Here is a 6,566-nt window from a genome sequence, read left to right as displayed (position 1 = left end):
CCATCATCAAAATGTTTCTGTATTCTGTGAATAAAATCTAATGGTAACAAAACAATGTTTATAGTTTCATAGAATCAAACCCTTTATGCAATCATGCAGTTACATTTCTCTGCAGAGCCCAAACCGAGACAGTCAGCTCATCAGTTTTCCATTAACGGTGGATTGGAGATCTTCCAGGATCAGGATGGGGTTTGATGTTGCCCAGAGCAGCGAGCTGAGGGACAGTTCAGTGGCTGATGTTGTTCTCTGTGTTCCTGCTGTTGCAATAAAACTCAGCTGATCATCCCACGGAGTACCTTCATTCTTGGACCACATATTTCTGTCTTTGTTTAATAAATATTTCCATAACAGTTTTGGTTTGAGGTGGGTTCTCTGATTGCTGTTTTCTGTTGGATAAGACCATGATCTTACTTTTTTCAGCGTTTAAGACCAGTTTAAGTTTTTGCAGACGTGACTGAATGATATTAAAAGCGTCCTGAAGAGAGTTGAAAGCTTGGCTGAGGGAGGATGAACAGCAATAGATGATGGTGTCATCTGCATAGTAATGATGGGAGGCATTTGCCAGATTGCTGCACAGGTCGTTGATGTAAAGGGAGAAAAGAACTGGACCCAGTACAGAACCCTGTGGCACCCCTTTCACAACATCTAAGAAGTTAGAGGAGGATCCAGGTACATGAACAGAAAACTAGAATTTTTTTTGTGGGTTTCTTAATATACGTGCAGTCAAAGGAAATAAAACTACAGACAGAGTTGTTGGAAAAGATGCTCTTTTTATTGTTTCTACTTTTAAAAATGTTGGTGAATCACTGTTTTTTTTTTCACTATTTCAGTTTACATGCAGTGAAATAAATGTACACGTGTGTCAAAGCAATAAATTAGCACATAATGAACATAAAAACTAGTAACAGTTCGCCATCAATATTACTAAATATAAAATAAATGCAGTTAATCAGATATTTTTTGCATTATAGTTACAGTTTCAAGCAACTTGACATTCAAACATCTGAGTTCACAGTTCACAGCTTCCAAAAGGCTCTTCATCCCATGTTCAGATGAGTCCATTTGAGCAGTTTTCTTTAAACTGATTTCAGATGCTGTACAGAGTTGGATTATGTACCCAGTAAAATGTGTTTGGCATTGTCATGTGGAGGGTGGCTACACAAAAAAGTTGCAAAATTAAAAGCAGGTTGTGAACTGCTTCACCTGGATCCTTCTCAAGTCCTGGGTTGTCTATCAGATTTATGTCTCTGTTCCTCAAAACAGAAGATGTCAGAGGTGTGTTTCACAGCAACCACACCAGCAGAAAAAAGTCACTATTACATGTGTCAATTTTGTGGTTGCACAAATAACAATACACTTTGATTTGTAAAGTTCCCAGTGTGAGGTATAAACAAATACAAATAAACCAAAAACATGACTAGCATAATAAGTATATTGTTCCACATCATTTGAATCCAGCCCCCACGTTTGGGAGAAGTTTGGAGTGGAAGCACTTTGACAGCACCAGAAGGCTGGAACCCTTGGAAGAAACCAGGAGGTAAACACTGCACTCCATGCAAGTAAAAGTACAAGTGGACTGAAAGCACCATTCAGCAGGCTCATCTATGGGCTGCCATTTGTAAAGTTACACAGTCAAAAATTACCACCAATATTTTTGTTTTATTTAGCCTTTTATAAGAAAAAAAGAACAGATTTATTTTTCAAAGTCAGTTTTTCACCATTCATTCATACATTTATAAATGTCATAGTTAACTAAATATTTAACTTACAAATTAAGTATTTAATTAACAAGCTAAATAGTTAACTTAAATATTTAGTTTTGAGCTAAATATTTAGGTAAATAAATTAAGGTAAATATTTAGATGGCTAGCTAAATATTTAAGTTGCAACCTACAGTAAATATTTAGGTTGCAAGTTAAATATTTAGCTTGTTAACTAAATATTTCATTTGTAAGTTAAATATTTAGTTTATAAACTATGACATTTATAAATGTATGAATCATATGGTGAAAAACTGACTTTGAAAAATAAATCTGTTCTTTTTTTTCTTATAAAAGGCTAAATAAAACAAAAATATTGGTGGTAATTTTTGACTGTGTAACTTTACAAACGGCACCTCATACTCGTCTTCTTTCCATGCAGGAACAAAACCAAAAAAAAAAAAAAAAAAAAAGGGAATGGAGACACTTAATTTGGGGTCGTGTGAAGTTGGCATAATGTTGTCTTTACTATGTGCAGAAACGTTTTGGATTTTTTTCTTCACTTTTTATAAAAAATTAGCTTGGCCAAAAATGACTGGAATGGAGGTGACAATAAAAGTCAACAAATCTCTAAACATCACTTGTGTGAAAACAAAATATGTAACAGATATTGTATCTGCAGGAAACTAAAAGATTACAAGAAGACCAAAACAGTTAAAACTATAAACCTTTCTCAACGTTTTCCTTTGCTGCATACTGTAGTTTAAACCTGACAACATCTCTGAAGCTGGGTTCCCACCAAACCGTTGGACGCACTCTGTTCAGACTGGGGACAGACTGGAGGCGCGTCTGAAGAGGGAGGAGCGTCTTGGGTTTTTTTTTTCCGGTCTGTCTTTAATGACAGGTGAAATAAAGAAAATGGCTTTGCTTTATTTACTAAAGAGCAAGCGAACGCTGCGCACACCAGATAATTAATTCACCAGATGATTTAGAGGCGGTTTGTTCGGTAGTTTCACCACTCCAGGAGCAGTGAGCTGACAGATTATTTTGTCCCAAGCTCAGCGAGCTGCTGACCCACATCGGTGCTGATATCTCAAGCCAGAACACCAACTGCAGACGGTCGATTTCAGCTAAAAAAAAAAAAAAAAGCTCCTGTCCCGTCAGGTTCAGGAAACCTTCAGGAAACCGTCACGTGGAAAAATGATTCTCTCTGATTGGTTGCTGCTGCGCGTTGAGCAGCCAAAGTTCAATTTGTTGAACTCAAGCATCCGTTGCTTTTGGACGTACCGCGTGCACGGAAAATGCTCTGCCGCATCCTACCGCTATGTTGCGCGTTGCTCTAAACTGCCAAAATGCGCCGCAACACGCTGCGCCGCTCCTAGATGCGTGTCCACCACAGTCTCTGCATGTAAACTGGCTGCTTCGGCTGCTCAAAATGCATTTGGTGTGTACCCGACTTGAGAAAACTTGCTGTCATACAACTCAGTTAAATGAGACAATGGGCCTCATGCAAGAACTGTTCGTACGCACAGATTTGTTCTTAAGTTGTGCGTACGAGTGATTTAGGAGAATTTGTGGCATTCACCAATGTTTTCGTATTCTAAGATTTTTTTCAGATACGAACAAAATTCAGGAGTGGTCCAGACCTGTCGTATATTTTACGAGCAGTCAGTCTGCTGTTATCCAGACGGGTTTTCTTCACTAATAACTTTATATTTCATTAGTTTGAAGATATTTTGAGTTGAAAATAAATCACACTCCATAATTATGTTGACAATAGGCTATTCTGCTTGAATTAGAGTTATAATTTTAAATGTAATAATTTAGACTAACAATATAAATTGTCCGTCCGTTTTCTGCCGCTTATCCAGGATCGGGTGCGGGGGCAGCAGCAGAGAGACCCCGCTCTCCGCAGCGACACCTTCCAGCTCGTCCTGGGGGACTCTGAGACGTTCCCAGACCAGAGGGGATACATAATCCCTCCAGCAAGTCCTGGATTTTCTCCAAAGTGCCAGACTTATTTTGAAAACATTTTAAAATGCTCATTTCAGACCCGCATCTGAGACCACCTGCGACCGCACAGCGTGGGGGAGTGGGGTACGGTGCGCAACGGTGTGGCTTCTGAATAAATGAAAATGATTTAACACAGTTGTTTATACTTTTAGCAGCTCTTTTTATCCCACAGCTGACCTGCTAAAAATGACAGATTTTCTTTTCTGGATCTCTGACAGACAGACTTCAATCTCTGAACTCGGAAAGTTTTTATTTTTTTAGTTTTCACTGTCATTTTCATGAATGAATGAACACTTCCTTGTATCTGAGGCAGGAAACATAGCCTTATATGGTGCTTTTGGGGTGGTAATTATGCTAATCTCCTCTCGCGTGCACGAGCAGCTGGATRKRAMMRGKTGAATTTACGCAGCTCATTTACACACTTTTCCTGAAGATAGAAGAGTTTGTTGAATCTGACGTGACATGTTCGTACGAACCCTTTGTACGAACAAAAGTAAGAGAAATTTAGGATAAGAATACGAACATGTTCTTGCATGAGACCGAATGCACCTCCTGCAGGGTGAGATTAGTTTGCCTAAACTAAGACGGTTATTTACTGCAAACATCTACAACAATTTAGCTGTAAAGACTGACTGTATAGGGATCAGTGTTGGAAGCGTTTCTATTTGCAATGCTTCCATCAAGCCTTTCTGCCTTGCAAGGAAAGGAGCTCTCCTTGGACAGAAAACATATCCAGGTCTAAAAACTGATCCAGCTCTGTCTATCTTCATTTGTGAAGTGTAATCCAGTAGATTAAATCCTAAATGTGGGGGGCAGCTGCCAGGCAGGACACAGAATCAAACAAGGAAGGTAACAATTAGGGGCTATGCACACAAAAGACTTTGATTTACTAAAACTGGCCAAACAAAACACGACTCAATAGATGCTCAGTTCCAAACATTCTGAGACTGAAAAAAAAAAAAAAAAGTCTGGTTTCTCTCAGTTTTGAGTCAGCAAACAGAATAAGTGGGAATGTGTAAATTAAAAACCACACTGGACAGGACTGGAACCAAATTATTACCTAATTCCCATCATTCATGTCATAATAAAGATATAACAGAATTATTAATTGATGCAAAACTAGTTGTTCTAATTTGTCATAATTATTTTTTTTATCTACAACAAGGTTGTGCTTTCACCCCCCACCCCAGCACTTACAGTAGCCATGGCTTTGCCAGCTAATCTAACAGTTGCAACCCAATGAGAAAACTAGCTTTATGCTTTCATGTGTTTGGATTGATGACATTTAGGAGGCGGGGTCAGACTCTATGGAGGAGTGGATGTATATTGTTTCAATAATAGCCACAGACAGAAACAGTGAGAAATAATTCAACACATTAACCTGTTGTGAAAACAAATGCCTGCCCTTAAATCTATAATCTGTATGATTGATTGAGTTGTCAGTCTGTTCAATAGATTTTGTTGTGTAACTGGATCTAGGAGTGCAGAAAATTTGAATTTAGTCACCCCTGGTGCTGCAAAGATATCTTTATGTTCTATATGGGTCATATTTTTTAACCCCTTCAGTTTTCTCTATGTTCTCTGATGTTTTTTGAACGATTATGTCAAATTATTTGAGACAATAAGGACCGGACTTGCAGTTAACAAGTTGTGTTCTCTTAATTCCCCTCTGGGTTGGACTCAGGCTCCAACATAAGGCTGGATGGACAAGTCCTCCCATGACATCTTTTAATTCATGGGTAAATAAAACATTTCTGCACCTCTGGATAGTCATAACCCCCTCTTTCAGGCTCAAGTGAACTGGAGCGGGCCAGGGTGTCTTGTTTGGATTTAAAGGGACAGCATCAAAACGAGCTGCTCTGAGACGCATCTCAGACATAAAGATTTAGATCAAAACATTGCAGTTCTATTTTAAATAGAGCACAACTGAATGATTTAATTGTAAAGAATGATTCAATAGCTGAATTCTAACTCTTTGCAAAATTAGCATTAGCAGTTAACTTAAATTGGTACAAGCAATCATTCTTTGGCTACACCACAACCTCATTAAATCTTAATATGGCAGAATTGTAGTTATTTAAATTCAGCTGTGATGGCCGGTTTGGATTTTTCATTAGCAATCAGAATTTGTTATGCTATTGCACTCACACAAACTTGCAGCTCAATATATCCTCCAACAGCTGAATTAGAGCTTTTTGAATTTGGCTGTGGCAGCCATCTTGAATTTTAAAATCTTTTATTTTATTTTTCTTTAGTTATATTTGGCCCCCCTAAATAACACCTTGGCCACCCCTGTAAAAACCTCTAGCTCAGCCTCTGCTTTTATGTAACATTTGGTTTATTTAAATGCTTTTTTTACCATTGAAATTTAGAGTTGCTAAATTCCATTATCTAACCAGTCTAAGACAATTGTTGTCTGACTCTTGTTCTACATCTCATGTTAATATACCTTTCCAAAAAATAAAAACATAAATAAATAAATACCAACAGGAACATTTTAGAAATTGTTGAGCCATCCCTTTACATCTTGACTAGGAAAAACACCTACTTACTCAATTGTTAAAACACCATAAAGAATTAAAAACCAGTAACTGTGATTTTAATGAAGAGATTCCCTCCCAGGAAAACGATTCTTCTAAATGAATTTTTCACATTGGAGGTCAAATCACCACTTTACAATAAGGCTCCCCTTATAGATGGCTTACACTGCAAAAACTGTCCACCTAACCAAGTTTTAAAACCTTATATCCAGACAAAAAGTCTTTTTGATCTTGTTTTGAGACTGATTTACTAAACAAGAACTGATTGTGTAAGAATAATCATCTTGTTTTCAGAATGTGTAAGATTATTTGT

Source organism: Austrofundulus limnaeus, unplaced genomic scaffold (assembly GCF_001266775.1).
Source record: "Austrofundulus limnaeus strain Quisiro unplaced genomic scaffold, Austrofundulus_limnaeus-1.0 Scaffold398, whole genome shotgun sequence".
NCBI lineage: Eukaryota > Metazoa > Chordata > Actinopteri > Cyprinodontiformes > Rivulidae > Austrofundulus > Austrofundulus limnaeus.
This window is presented reverse-complemented; position numbering follows the sequence as displayed.